This window comes from Photinus pyralis, unplaced genomic scaffold (assembly GCF_008802855.1).
Source record: "Photinus pyralis isolate 1611_PpyrPB1 unplaced genomic scaffold, Ppyr1.3 Ppyr1.4_unclustered_Scaffold6585, whole genome shotgun sequence".
Taxonomy (NCBI): domain Eukaryota; kingdom Metazoa; phylum Arthropoda; class Insecta; order Coleoptera; family Lampyridae; genus Photinus; species Photinus pyralis.
Genome location: NW_022171995.1, coordinates 37,456 through 54,380, shown reverse-complemented (window position 1 = coordinate 54,380; position 16,925 = coordinate 37,456).

The window sequence follows — 16,925 nt, the reverse complement described above, 5'->3', positions numbered from 1 at the left end:
AACCAGGTTTCATTTGAAAAAATCAACTTTTTAAGGTTTGAAGTTATTAAACGATCAAAATTTAAATCATTCGCATTTAGCATCACATCAGTATTGTTGATTTTGGAAGACTTTTTGAAATGCAAGTCAACGAAGTGAACGTCAAAATTTTTGAAAAATCTTGAATAACTTGAAAACCTTTGGTGCTAGGTATAGGAAAAGGTCATTAATATGTATATTTAAAATATGAAGTAAAAACTGAGTGATATATTAACACTGCGGTACTCGCGTTCGATATTATTGCGCCGAAATAAAGTAACGTAAAGGGTGTATTGTAACAAAATAAAAATATCAAAACTGGGGAGTAAAAGAATTGGGGGTAAAGATACTGAACCAGCAAACTTAAAGGAAGATAACAGAAGAAGCCAAGACAATCAAAAAGTTAGATTGCGAGAAGAAGTAATAAAGAACGAGAAGCAACGAAAAGAGTGTTCCGAGCTCAAATGAGCGGCTGAGTGACACTATTTAATTTGTCTTTGTTTAACCCATGTATTAAAACGACCAAACATTTAGAGTCGATGTGCGCTCGAAGTTACCATTAAATCTGTCTTGATAGCCAGCCTCGTATGCGAACACATTATTGTCCATGAAAATTGAGTATCAGATAGATTTAACAGTAAGATAAAGGATCGGTCCTTATATAAATGTGAGAATATTGGAAACCAGTAGGTTGGTGTCCGATGGAAATAATTAAAAATTTCCGATTTTCTGCAAAAAACGAATATCCGATTTGGCTCGAAATTTTTATTACGGTACAAAACTGTATTTAATGACTCATAAACCCCAATCATTTTCATTTCTGCTCTTTTATTGTTTCCCTCATATTTTATTTTGACGATCGCTCATTTCTAAACGTGCCAAGAAAATAATGCAGATTCTGTACCATTTTATACTCTACTTGGAGCATTAATTACCCCTCGATTTCTTTTTCATAATTGTGTACCTACTTGTATATTGCCTTTGAATAATTAAAATGAAATTACTTATTAAATGCAGATACTAAAACAAGGGAACGTTCATGCTTGAGATGTAATGAAATAACGCAGACTACCGCAAAAAGCTAAGGCAAAGTGTCATAATGCGAAAATTATATCCAGAGAAGGCAACCCTCAATTTGTGCGGGTGCTAAGCATTGAGAATTGGTATTAAACCTGAGCATTCTGCATTATTCATTGCGCAACTTCTAAAAGAACAGTGAGTAAATTAATTTATTAATTTAAAAATTTGGGAATAAATTTTATTGAAATGTATTCGCCTTGATTCAATTTAAAAAAAACCGTACAGCCGGAGATTTAGATAAAGCACATTTACAATGAAACTTGGATCTGTTCAGTTGAGAATTAGTTTCTTCTGTTAAAGCGCCATATGCGTTTAGTTGGCATTAGATGGTGTACGGTAGCGCGACATTTCAAACTCGAGTGAAAATGACGCGTACCAGTAGATAAATTTGAAATATAGTATTAGTAGCACTGCGAAATGTTCATGTAAACTTATTTCACAACTGAAAAAAGTGTCTGTTGCATCATTGTTAAGCTGAATATGGCCCTTTGATTGAAACTGTCAAATTGTGAACATGTTTTTCACGAATAGAACGCTTTTGAATAAGATGTGATTCACGTTCGAAATCAACTTCCACTCGATTAAATTTCCAATTTAAAATATACACTTTTATGAACAATAAAATACAATTCCGCCAAATTACTTTCCCTTTTCTTCAACTTTTATCATTCACGCCATTTCAAATTAGTATAATAGGTACGTACGTCAGGAATATTTGATTTATCACGTCGATTGTACGTAATCAGATCCGCTAGACAAATGGCTTTTATTGCCTTTTCATTTGGTAATTTTACCGAAGTACTTGCGTTAGTAATCAATATACTCTACAGAAAATGGTGTCCCACTTAATTTCCACGAGAACCGGAAAAAATACGAGGCAATTACCTCAAGTCATACATTAATTTGAATGGGTCAAGTACTTTTTTCTCGGCACAATGCAACTTCATAACTCTTTCAAATACAAAAGAATCTGAAAAATGTTCGCTTCAATAAACAAATAACGTTTTTTTATAATTACTTCTGACTCGAGTATTCAAGGCGGAAGGTTTTCGAAATGTAGCGTATGCGAAGAGCAAAAGAATGGCTTTGTAATATTTCTAAACGTGTACCCCACAACATGTTCGTAAATTAGTGTTCGTTTAATGATGTTCAGCGACTATTTAGTTAATATTTTCCCCTAAAATTGTAGATTTATATCGAATGTACGCACGCGAGCGACTTTTTTTGGGAAAGTTAAACAAATTAACGTTACGTTTATTAAACTTCATGGAAACTGTAATTATCGACAAATGAGGCCAATTTTACCCATTATCATTTAAATCATTACATGAAGTGTGTTAACAAAACTAATGTTCGTGTGATTTAGACACAAAAGAACCAAATTCGAAAGTAGGGTTTTATTATTTCAAACCCATTTTGGAAAAATTAAGGGTTAACATGCAATTAAAAGTACCTAGAGTTGATGACAAATAAGAAAAGTTGTCAAAGAAATGATGTAAGCAATCCTTCTAATGAAGATGTAGAGAAATAACCACCATAAAATATACACACAAGCATGGGGCTGCATATCATGTGGGGTTTTAAGTCGAATGCACTTTGCTAGCTTACTGCGAGTAAGTGTATTAATTTATGGATTCTTTTATAGTGCGAACCAGGACTTGGTGCCAGTGTCATGTACAACTTGCTCTACAATGAACCGACAAAGCTGATGTTGCTAGCGGGATGCAGCACCGTCTGCACGACCGTAGCAGAAGCGGCGAAGATGTGGAATTTAGTTGTTGTAAGTACTCAATTTCTACCTAAATGTTAGGGGCTATTTCTAGTGTACTAAGTTACTGATGTAGAAAATGATCAGATTTTTCTTTGAAGAGCGTTTCTCTTTAAAATCGATATCTACAATTACAATTTTTCGTTCGGAGTCAAAATTAACACAATGAACTTATAGGCAGACGAGCGATTCTCCATTTTTTACCCCTCTTGATAGAGTTTTTAAAGCTTTTAGGGAACAATTGAAAATTGATTTCTATTCATTTCCATACCTATGCGCGTTCATACTCGAAAATACAATGGAGCTTTTATATTTTCAATGTATGAATGTACGAAGAAATATGCTTTCCACTTCGTATTAAGAGGGTAATTTATTTCACTTACTAAACGTTAAACTTTTCCGAATGGGAGAGTTGAGAAGAATTATGAGGGTGACATATGAAACTGTGGTCTGCTTATTGTCTTTGTGACTCTAGACAATCAGAAATTCAAACTGCGTCTAAGTATTTTCCACTTGGTATGCCACGATTGATGATGGCTTTATTAACAATACCAAGTCCAAAAAGGACTTTGCAATTATCATTTAAATATTGCTGCGTAGTTATAATGCCTAAACCACTCTGAATTAGTAGAAACAGTACAGTGCCATAAGGCACTTGGGTATTTTCGGAATTAGTTTGTGGATGCGTAATTGCATGAGCTTTTTTACCTCGGCAGTTTTGAATTTTTGCATGCATTTGGTAAGTTTTACAAATTTCTGAAATATACATAGGTATACATATATCACTGAGTGCAATAACGGGCGGTCAACTACACCACCCACAAATCACCTGTCGATGTAGCTCAAACAAATCAAAATTGAAACTTAGAATTTTTCTAATTTCTCCCCATATCTCCTACAAAGAAAAGTCCCAATATTCACTTAAATTAATAATTTGGGAGACTCAGGGCCGGTTGCACAAAGGCTGTTTAAACCTTGCTTGGAATTAACCAGTGGATTATGGTCTAGAATTGGTTGAAATTTCATGTTTTGTCATATTTCCACTATCATATGTCTTAATCCATTGCGTTAATCTAAACGAGGTTTGTGCAACCGGCCCTCAGTGGCCTGAATTAACTTCCGAAAATTTCAAAGAGTTTACTACGCTAATTTTGATCAGCGCCTAAAATAAATCTTGGATGCGGAAGAAAAATTGATATGAAAACTCTATCCGGGTCGCCCAATGGGTTAGAATAAACACACAATTTATTTACAATAAAAATGTATTATGAAACATAGTAAATGAAAAAATAAACATTCCTGGAAGAAAGAGAAGGCTTTCAAAGCTCATATTAACCCACACGCAAGCGTTGCATAATTAAAAATAAAAAAATGTTAGAATATTTTTTCTTTTTTACTCACATTACCACGAAGCTAACGAACTGCCTTCTAAGCATTTTTCATGGAAACTTTTCTAAGAATATACTCGAAAGCCCTTCTATAAATGTTCGTAATAATCTTCTTAACCGCCGACTCCAAAAATCTTTTAGAAATCTTCTTGGAAACTCCCTTAGAATCTTATCAAAAACAACTGTACGGTTTTTCCACTGACTTCAAATATTTTTAGAAACCTTTTTAGAAATCCTCTCCGAATTCTTCACAATCTTGAAAACTATTTGGGAACATTCTTAAAGATATTGCTCTTTTTGGAAAAGATCGACTGGAAACAATGATATATTTGAAAACCTGGTTAGTAGGTATAGCCCTTCAGACACTTAATAAAAAAATTTCTAATGATTTTCTTAAAAATCATATTAGATAAAATATTATACAAGAAATCTTCGAAATTAATTTAGAACCATTCTTATAAATTTTTAAAAAATTTTTTTGAAACCTTTAAGTTCTCTCGGAATCCTTGAAGGTCGTTTAAAATAATTGGTAGTAAAAAACTGCAAGGACTATGCGCCTGATACCACAGTTTACACATACAATAATTTGTGCTGATACTAATATTTTTTTCTTAAAAAGGATTGTTATTAGGAGATTATAATTATTACTTATTTTAAAGTCTTTTAATAATTTCTTTCTATCCTGCGCTCCTGATTTTAAAAGTTTTTGGCTCGCTTAAGTAACTAATAGTAGAAAACTACGAAAGCAAGGATTTTTTTGCGCTTTTCGTACTAATAAATTGCCTTGAAAAGTTTTTTTTTTGCGGGAAAATATGATTATTACTTACTTGGTTTACTTCTTCCTTGCCCTGCACTCTTGATATTGTGTTGTAACCGTTTAGAGTAGGAAACTACAAAACGTAAGCAGAAGCTTTTCCTGTGCTCCTGATACTAATAATTTTTCTTAACCGATTTCTTTATCAAGAGAATATGATTATTACGTCCTTCGATAATTTTTATTATATCCTACGCTTCTGATATTAAAAGCGTTTGGGCCGCTTATGTAACTAACATAAATATGTAACTACAAAATGTGGGCAAGAATTTTTTTGTGCTTTTTATACTAATAATTGACCACGAAACGTTTTTTTATCAGGAGAGTATGATTACCCAAGCAGCAGTTGCTTCGCCATGGTCTCCTGCTATTCAGAGTATTGTAAGCGGTTAGAAGAGCCAGTAGTCTACGGAATATAAGCAAAAGCCTTTTATGTGCTCCTGATACTAATAATTTTTCTTAATTAGTACTTTTTGTCGTGTACCCCAGGAAAAAGTAAAAGTAGAGTGGGGGTTGTTAAAAAATATAATTAGTTGCTGTCATTTTTGTAACATGGTCTGATATGAAATATTATAGTCTGTTATTTTAAATGACTTCTTAGAGATAATCTGTTCAGAGTTTTTCCATAAACTTGCAAGAAAATCAGAAAGGCTTCTCAAAATGTTCTTAGAGGTGTTTGTAAAAATCTTCTTCGGAGGTATTCTGGAATTACATCTCTTTTCTGTATCTCTAATAATCTTCTTAAGAAAGTTTTAAATTTCCTTTGCAAGCGTCTGTAATCTTCTATACACTGTGTACAAGATAAGCATGTATATGAACATACTGTATTGAGTAACATTTTTTATTAATAATACAATGGGTGTACGACACACGCAAAAAAAAACAAAAGTTGGAAATTGTTGTTTTCAACAGGATGGTGCACCCGCGCATCGTGCAAGAATAACTATCGGATAAATTTCCTGGAAAACGAAAAATATAGGCGTTGTGCACGGGTGCATCATCCTGTTGAAACCAGCAATTTCCAACGTTTTTTACGGGCCATATAAAAAATAACAGTGATGATGATTTCTCCGAAACAAAACGTGTATAAAAGCTGTTAACGCTGTCTTGTAGAGCTCAAAAAGTGGTAATGAGGAAGTGTTTTATATTTTTTTGTATCTTTTAAAATAGCATCAGAAGAAAATAAAAACGAATTCGGAAAATTTCGGTTTTCTGGAATATCTTTGGAATAAATTGGAGTTTTCTGGTTTTCTTGAAAGGATGATAATGATTAAGGTTTTGGGGTTCTTCAATGTCTACTAGGCATTAATAATTTTAATTATACAGAGTTGCCCATAAAGGCGCGGCCAGGGGCGCGGCACACCAATATTGCATTTTTTTTTTATGGAACAACCGGTATATTATTCAATATTTCAATTCGTCTCTCAATATAAGCATAATATACTTAAATTCCGTTTCCGGGTTATAGAGTTCCCAATAATTAATGATTCGAAATAATAATAACAAACTTTAGAAACGGTTCTTTTCAGAATCACCGAATGTTTTCAAAAGAAATTCGTGATGTCATTAATTATTGTTCCTTATTCACAACATTTTATCGCAATACTTTTATTTTCAAAACTCGATAACTCGGAAACGAGTGCATTTGGGTACATACATTATGCTTTCTACAAATTATGCTCAAAATTGTGAGAAGAATTGAAATATCGAATAATATACAGGGTGCTCCACTAAATAAAGTGCAATGTTGGTGAGCCACGCCTTTATGACCAACCCTGTATAATCAAAATTACTACTGCCTAGTAGACATTAAAGAAACTCAAATCTTTTTTGATACCTTGTTAATTTTTCCCGATAATCGACCGTTTCCAGACTTATCAGCGACCCTGTATACATACAAAGCATTAACTCCGATTTGGATAAAGGTTCCACTTGGCAATCCCGAGCATTACTAAAAAAACCATACAATTTAACAACATTTACGCCACAAGCTGAAGCTCCATTCTAAAAAATCGAATCTTAAAATATGCAACAGTGCAAAATGTGCAGAATACGGTAAAGAAAGCACATCAGAATGAATACAAAATTGAGGTTTCAGGCCTAAAATTGGACTTCTAAAATTTAATAACTAAAAACTATAAGAATGCCAAAAATTGATTATCGCTTCACTCTTCACTGATAAAAATCCTGTAAAAATAAGTATAATAATTTATACATAATAAAAACATTAAGGTCAAATACCCAATGCACTTTAATGATACTTTTATTAGCATTACAATCAAATCACAAATGCACATTTGAACCTGTACACTTATTATGCATCAGCTACCAGCACAATATCGATCTATCAAAATGAGCTTTTAAGCTCATTCATCACAACTGCAAAATATGAGCCATCGTTTCTATTATAATCTACCGATACTCGTATATGCCACTCAATCAATTTTTCGATTCTCCTAGCAAATATCGCGGACAGTCAATTACCTTACTTCCTCGAGTTGGTAATTTTTTGCAATTTACATTTCGTTTTGAAAGTTCTCAGTGGGCATAAATGAGCTAGGAATGAGTTTTATTATAAAGGAAGATGATGAACGCTAAATGGAGAGGGATTACACTATTGAGAGTAATCATGGCTTAAAGACCACACAAGTAGAAGAGCACTTAAACTACTAGGAATTCATTACGTGTAAAACTTTGTTCATAAACGCAACGGTAGGCTTAAATAAGATGAATTTCGGTAACTCTGAAATTTAGTACTAATTAAACGTGAAATCGGTAGATTAATTTTATAAAAGAGTGCTGGCGACATCTGTACCTGAATTACATACTTGAGAGCAATTAGAACATAATTAGTGCTAAAGGTAGGTAATTTAACTTTGAAAACGTTCTTTTTATTAAAATTTCATTTTAAGTGCCTGGCAAACTTTGCCCGTTGGCAAGGAATAAATTAAAATTTTGAAGGATAACTTTTCCACGCCCTCCCATTGTGTAACCACGTGTATACACTTTGTACACAAAATGGACCAGCAATTCGTGCGCAAAGGAAAATGTAAGATAAGATTATTAGCTTAAATCCGATAGCTTCGCTAAAAGATAAACGGAAAAAACAAGGCGCTTGCAGCAAGTTAGAATTTCTTTAAGTAGAAAAATTCCTTTGTTTCTAAATAATGAGAGCATTGCTCTAGTCTTAAATTTTGTGAGGCTTGATGGCTTATCGTCATTACACATCAGCTAATTTTCTTTTCTTTGCGGTTGTGTTAGACAAATGATAAAGAAGCATGAACAATCCCTTTACTTAATCATTTCATTTTTGTTATAGTGGAAGGGACTTTCGCATAAAGCTCTCGGGAATTCCTTTTTTAATGAAATCTTACCGTGAATATTTCAAAAGTGATAATAAGGTACAGGCTTCCAGATTTGGTTAGGCGCAATTACTTTATTCCGTCGACATATTCAGTTTCTTGATCTTAAGACACGTTTCCCAAAGACTGAAAAACTGTTTTTATGAACTTTTAAGCAGCTTGATCGATCTCGTTCATACTCGGTCACCATAAATGTAGATAAATAGAAACGCCCTGTACCTATTTCTGATATATCGCTACACCTTGGAAGTGGTATGGCCATTACATTACATTGCGAACCACGTCCTTGCAAGCTGTTTTAAGGTATCAGGGCAAGTTTTGCCACACTCTAATAAAGCGCTTTTGAATGTGTAAGTATAAAGGGGCGCTGTTATATTAATTGGAAATGAGTTAAAATCTGAACAAAATGCCGACATGGAATGTCTACGGACAACAATACTTGTTTAACTATATCGCAATCCGAAACCCATTTACTATAATGGGGTACGTAGGTTTGCATTCAGTAGAATTGGGTCTGATTTTGACATTGTGGTTTTTGTATATATTTTTTTTTGTACGTGACGAGCATTGGGATGATCGTGTTAAAGAAGTACCGTGTTCTAGATGAAATGCAAACACTCGCTTTCGAATTGAAGAGTGCTACCTGTCCATTACCTGGAACTGATCTATTACATTGTATTTAAGATCGAAGAATCTCTTGACTAGCCGATTCCCTTTTCGTTTTCGAGGTCCGCTGCATGTTATAACCTTTTTTTTCAAAATTTGATAGTTTGTGAATTTTTTAGAGAATATAAATCGCGCAGGTTTGAATATAAGCATAGGGTAAGACCTCTTCCACTGCTATATAATTAGTACTTAATCGAAAAAATAAAATCGTTGAGTGACGTTTGCCAAATGATTTTTTGACACATTACAAAAAGTGAAAAAAAGCCTTCTCACCTTAACCTATTTTCATATTTAAACTTTAACCCGTCTTCCTGGTCGTTTTCTTCGTCGTATGTCTCGGGTAATACATTGGCTATATTCTGTTTAGAAGACAAATTTTTATAAAAATCTTGAAAAACCTTGTCAATGTAGGGAAGCAACTCAAATAAATTTTCCTTTTTTTCTACGCTGATAAGAGTATCTGCGTTGTAGCAAGACACTCCATGTGCGGATGACATGAGATCAACAAACGTATGCAACTAAACAAATGAAATATTGCAACAGGAGGGGGGGGGGGGTTAACTATAAACCCAAATTTTTGAATTTGGAATAATTCAATAACGATCAACCAACGAACGTGAAAATGTAAGTAACAAACACCAACAAACGGACACACGATTGCAATAAACATATTTTGAAAATTCAAAAAGTGGGGTGCTCACTGTAGGTATGCCCAAATTTTTGAATTTTGAATAAATAAATAGCGGTCAACCAACAAACGTGAAAATGTGACTAACAAACAGCAACAAACGACCAATAGACGATTGCAATAAAAATATTGTAAAAATTCAAAAAGTGGGGGGGGCTAACTATAAACCGAAATTTTTGAATTTTGAATAATTAAATAAGGATCAACTAACAAACGTGAAAATTTAACTAACAAACACCAACAAACGACCAACAAACAAAAAAGATTTAAGTTAAACTTACGTGCAGACTTGTAGTGTGGAAGGAGATATAATTTCAGTGATAATCCCTTTTCATTTTTTGTATTTAAAGTGTAAAAAGGTATAAGTATAGTTATACCACTTTACTCAAATAAATAGCGTCCCTTGTTACTTATATCTATGTGCACATTATGACATCTTCCGTTTTTTATTAACCAGACATATTCTTTTGAATGAGTATAATAGGGCATATTTCTTTTCCAAAATTACACGTATTTCATTTTACACAATTTTCCACATATACCCCTTTACACGCTCTTATTTTTTGTACTCCGTGGACTAAATCAAGGTGTTCTGTCATTCTGTCACTTTTTCTCCCAGAGTGAGAAAAACGCGACGAGGGACAAAGAGTGACAGTACACATCACTGAAATGTAAAACTGCTTCCTTTACTTTAACTTGACTAATGTTTTCCGTAACGCGGCCAATATGCATTGAACTTTTACCAACTTCAGTTAAGTTTCTTGTGTACAGAAATATTATGAAAATGACGAACTGCATCTTTCAATCAAATGGGGCGGTACGCCCGAATAAAAATAGCGTAAAGAAACGTACGCCCTCGAACCTTCACGAACCAGCTCACTTGCAGCCTCCTGATATCAGTATTTAACAAATCCCCTGCTTCCGGTTTTACTGGTAAGACGGCAGTCATAATAAATTAGCCCTGGTAACGCCATCTTCGCCACAACAGTACAGAAAACGAATTCAAATTAAATAAACCAATTCTGTGCTTATTCGAAAATAACTCCCCCCCCCCTCCCACCCCCCGATTTACTTTACTAAATTGAAATACAACTTAATAACTCAAGACACCCACAGCCATCTAAGATTTTAGCAAAAATATTTTGGGCGAGACCACCCCCTTTTAAGGGCTTAGTTAGGAAACACCCTGTATAAGTACATACACAGTCAGTCTAAGAGCTTTTATGAGTATGTTCAAGAGTCATTAGGGATTAATGAACCTTAAGTATTAATTAATCTATGGGTCTTTTAAATATACCCGTATATTTAAGATGTTTAACGAACGAGTCTATAAAATCTTTTAATTGCTTACAGTCTGAAAGAGTTTTCAAAAGATTTAATCACCATTTGTGGTTTAAGAGGTTATCATGTTAAGAAATTTTAAGGGCCTGGTAAAGGTCTCAAAGCCTTCCACAATTCAATTTATTTATTGCAAGTAAACCTTTCATTAAACTTCCCCCAGCTATCTAAATGGACGTCTTTTTGCAATTTTTGAATTTTTATCAAAATTACTCATTACAATCGGTGGTTTAGTTTTGAAATTAAAGCCCTGTATGGGCGTTTTCGTCCTTTGAGTGTAACATGTGCACCAAATCGAATGCTTTAGTCAAATTTAATTCAAAGTGGACCGCATACGGTGGTGGGGCATAACGTACAATATGTAAAATCCTATTCATTGCTATCCTAACAAATTTTTGGGTAGAATCGTTTCGAAACTAATGCAAATAGTTAACGCTCACCCTCACATGCAATTTCTGTTCAGTATTTTAAAGCATGGGCTATGTTTGTATTTCCTTATGTGTTTCGGGCTTTCATCATTTAGGGATCTGTTTACCTTTCGCTAATGAGTAAACAGTGGCTGTTACCGCCCTAAATTTCTCAAATTAAACCTGAACATCGTCACATCAGTGTATTGTATGTAGGTACGTCAGCGCATTTACATAATTATATTTGCCTTTCTTTCAAATAGTTATCTGGTAATATACCCGACACATTGACTATAATATGGAAATTTGGGACATTTTGTGCATTAGTTTTTAATTTGAAAGCAGTAAATTGGTTAAGACCAATCTTGGTATTGGATTTATGTAGAAATCTTTAATAAAGCAGCCTACGATAATGGAATCCTTCGTATAAAATTTACGACATCTATAAATAGGGTTATGGCGTACACTTACTTGAAATACACTACACAATATCCTTACACAGATAATCTTATAATAGAAATTGTAATGATTTTAGCCACCGCTTCTGCGACTAACTTATTTAAACGAGATATTGATCAAGTTTGCTAAATTGCTTTACCAAAACCAATTCTCCTTACTACACCGCAAAGCAAATCTCACAGCAAAGAGGTCTTTAGCTAGTTGTCTTCCAGAATTTCAGGAAACGTGAAAACCAGGTGACCTCAATTTGTATTGAACGCCGTGCGATTTGATACCAAAATTGCAACGTTAAATCACTTCATCAGGGATGTGCTTTACATGCAAAACGAGCAGATTTTTAATGAATGGACTTCAAACGCCATGCAATCATCAAAGTGGTGCTCAAATCTCAAATACATCGGCTTGATAAACATTAAATGTGATCAGTTTTTACAATACAATCCGTTTGAAATATAGTGGCACCCTCACTCACTGATTTGAGATATTTTTTAATGTAAAAAAATATAGGGGAATGCAAGACTTACATATAACGGATCCAATAAAATTCGAGAATAAGTATTAAGTAATCCTTCAAATTATAAAAGTCATTCCTTATTAATCGAACTCCTTTATGAAATCGTATTTTCTGCCGGCACTGTAGGTAACGTGAAGTATAGATTTTTTAATTGTACTTTAGGCATTCATTGCCTTTTGGACGAGTTCGTTAATGAACGAAGCGGGATTGACGAAAAAGTTTCAAAATTATATTGTAACGGAAATGCTCCAGACATGACGTCGCCTTTGGCGCTCTGGAATTTTCTACGCGCGATAGTGATTTTGTGTAGGAATATTCTAGAATGTACTGGACTTACATTGCTTGCGTGTATAAATGGTTGCGGACCGAACATCGCGGCAGTCTACTATCGAACGAGATCGAGCACGGAAATATAAATTGCGAAGTGTGTGTGATATAATAATCGATATAAATTGTACGGTTTTTATAGTGTTTTAGTTTTGTTTAATAAATATTGATATAAATCGAACCCGAAGTTATAAATCACGTTACATTGGTGTCAGAAGTGGAATTAATTAAATTAATTAAAAGTAAGATTAAATTAAGTGCTTGTGCTTGTGTATGCCTGTAACAAGATCTGCTGCCGCTAAAATGGAAGAAACGATGCTCAATTTGCTCCAGCAAATCCAAAATGGCCAACAGGTGTTGCAACAAGAAATAAAAAGCAATCAAGAGAAGTTGGAAGAAAATTCTAGAAATTTTGAAGAGAAGTTCGACAAGATGGAGGAAAATTCTAGAAAGATTATTGAAGAAGTCTCTAAATCAATTGAAGAAAAAGTTGAAGATAGAATTACGGAAGTTTCCAAAACATTTAAAGCAACATTCGCTGAGATTGAGCACAAGTATGAAGAGCTGCGCGAGCAATTCTTGCGACTGACTACGAAAAAGCGTACTAGTAGTGCCCCAGATGATTACTGATGGACCGTGTTCTTGAGGTGCCACAGCCTACTCATTACAAGAAGGTCGACCTAGGAACAAATACAAGAGTAGAACGCGACGTTCAGCAAGCCCGAGTGAAGCCACCTACTTTTGATGGTAAGATTCCTTGGACCTCGTACGTTCGACAGTTTGAAGCAGCGGCTGCGGCAAATAAATGGACTCTTCAAGACAAAACTACAGCCCTGATTCTTGCTCTGAGAGGAGATGCTCTGGATGTGTTGCGGACCATCCCCGAGGATCAACAGAACTTCCAACAAATAGTAGCGCGACTCGAAATGCGATATGGCGATAAACACCTTCAGCAAGTTTACTATGCCCAAGTCAAAAACCGAATGCAGAAACCTGGAGAAAGTTTTCAGGAACTTGAAGCGGACATCGCCAGACTGATTCGATTGGCATACCCTACGGCACCGGAGAGCTTTCTTGATCAATTGGCTGTACAAACATTTATCGATGCCGTTCGTGATGGAGATGCCCAGCAGGCTTTGAGACTGGCTAGGCACGACAAAATAGAGAAAGCTTTGGCCCATGCGTTAGAATTCGAAGCCGCCAAGAAAGCTAGTCATGGAAGTGCGCGGGTACGTATGGTGGAACCTCGCAGTGAGAGCCGGGTAAGAACCATCGAAGAGGAAGGTGGCTCTGAAAGTTTTGAAGAAAAGCTCAGTAAAGTAATGGAAGAAAAGATCAATAAAGCAATACAGTCACTGGCAAAGAAACGTGAACCACGGCGAGATTGGACACGTTCGCCGCAACTGCCAAAAACCATTGCAGCAGCCGGAAAACTAAGAAAGGTCGACAGGAAAGGGCTATCGTCACCTGCAGAAACAAAGCCCCGATCTTCACTGTAAACATTACGTCGTCTGGAAAAGTTCACAATAATGCAGACGCTTTGTCAAGAAGACCGTGCAAGGACAACTGCACACATTGTTCTAAAATAGAAGACAAGATTGGCCATCTGCGACGAACAACTGTAGAGAGTGAGGAATGGAAGCCAAGCGAAATCAAAACGGCCCAAGAAAACGACCCAAGTATAAAAACTGTTCTGAATTGGATGCGCCACGGACAAAGACCAGGCTGGCAAGACATTAGTGCCACAAGTCCTGAAGTAAAGAGTTATTGGGGCCAATGGAATAGCCTGACTCTGAAAGACAACCTGTTGTATAGGACCCTTGAAAGTGAAGATGGCACCGAATCGACGCTGCAGTTAGTAGTACCTAGAAGCAAAGTGTCGGAAGTATTGCGAAAATTGCATGACGGCGCTTCCGGAGGACACTTTGGTATTACGAAAACGTTGCAAAGGGTACGTGAGCGATTCTATTGGGTCAACCGTAAAGAAGATGTCCGGCGATGGTGTCAAAGATGTGAGTTATGTGCTACTGGAAACGGACCAGTTTCCAAGAAGAAGGCACCCATGAGGCAGTATAACGTTGGTAGTCCGATGGAACGAGTTGCTATCGATATCGCGGGACCGTTTCCCGAGACGGATGGCGGAAATAAATATATCCTAGTCGCTATGGATTATTTCACAAAGTGGACTGAAGCTTACGCCATTCCAAACCAAGAGGCAGCAACAGTTGCAGAAGTGTTGGTAAAGGAGTTCTTTACACGTTTTGGTGTTCCTATAGAAATCCATTCAGACCAAGGAAGGAACTTTGAATCGGCTTTGTTCCAAGATGTTTGTCGATTGGTAGGAGCCAATAAAACAAGAACAACACCTTTGCATCCTCAGTCAGATGGAATGGTTGAGAGAATGAATCGAACGATGGGTAAATATCTTTCAAAAGTCGTGGCAGAACATCAGAAAAATTGGGACCAGTACCTCCACCTGTTCCTTATGGCATATCGATCAGCCGTCAACGAGACCACGGGTCAGACTCCTGCCTGCCTTATGTTGGGTCGTGAACTACGCCTTCCATGTGACCTCGAGTTTGGGCGTAAACCCCATGAAGAATATGTCGCAGGTGAAAATTATGTTGACCAACTAAAGGCGAAGATGAACGACATTCACGACTTGGCTAGAAGTCATATTCAGATTGCCAGCGATCGCATGAAAAATCAATACAACCTCCGCTCGGCCAATGAAACTTTTGAAGCTGGAGATCTGGTATGGCTGCACAATCCACAGAGACGAAGAGGTCTTTCTCCCAAGCTACAAAGACAATGGGAAGGTCCGTATGAGGTGATCAAGAAAATAAATGACGTGATATATCGTATCAGAATGAACCACCGGAAACCGAAAGTTGTCCACATTAATCGACTCGCACGATATGCCGGATCCAACAACAACGAAGAAGTTAGAGGTATTCGAGAAGAGAAACGCAGCTTTGGGATCGAGCCAAACTTTAACGATTTTATGTCAAATTACGCCCAGCGGAAGAAAGCTCGATTTCGCGTTACTCAGGAAATTTGTCAAAATATTTTTGAGCTTGGCGATCCCGAAGATTGGATGTGGTTTAGATGGGTTGGACTGGAAGATAGTGCGAACTATGATCGAAGTGATTTTTAGAAACACTAGCGTTCGAATTACAGTATGCTGCTTCAACCCACAGGGGACGCCCCTCCGCAAAGCTGTGGACTGTTACTTTTTCAAGAAAGGTGTTTGTCGAGCAGGCTCTGACTGTAGATTCCGACACGAGGCATTAAAAAGTAATACTAACGCAGTTTCTGAACGAGACGCCCAGAATTAAGAAGGGGGCAGTGTAACGGAAATGCTCAAGACATGACGTCGCCTATGGCGCTCTGGAATTTTCTACGCGCGCGATAGTAGGAATATTCGAGAATGTTCGGGACTTACATTGCTTGCGTGTATAAATGGTTGCGGACCGAACATCGCGGCAGTCTACTACCGAACGAGTACGTAAACATCGAGCACGGAAAGATAAATTGCGAAGTGTGAGTGATATAAATAATCGACATAAATTGTACGGATTTTATAGTGTTTTAGTTCTGTTTAATAAATATTGATATAAATCGAACCCGAATTTATAAATCACGTTACAATAAGTTATGACTCATAGAATGCTACCTGATTATACGTTTCCATTTACTAAGCAATTTGAGACAAAAATATTTAAAAATTTGTTTAATCGGTCCCTAGAATGATCCACAGCTGTATCTTCACGCGATGCCATAAAATTGTACTATTGATCTCATACTGCCGGCGTGAATGACCATCACTCCCCATTAATGTGTAAAAGTCACTCAAAATTCCTACTAGAATATTCAACGAGCCCTTTATTTTCGGGTATTTAAATTTAGTTACTGATATACATCGCAGTTTATTTTAATAAACGCGTCGCTTGTTTTGTTGGTAAATAACCGCTACTCGAACATTTAATGAAGTGGTAATGAGCATATTTTCGATTATAAATCAAAGGAGTTTACGAGCTTTATGAATGTTTAACCATACGCGGCGAACATGCGGTTACCCCATAATGTAATTTAC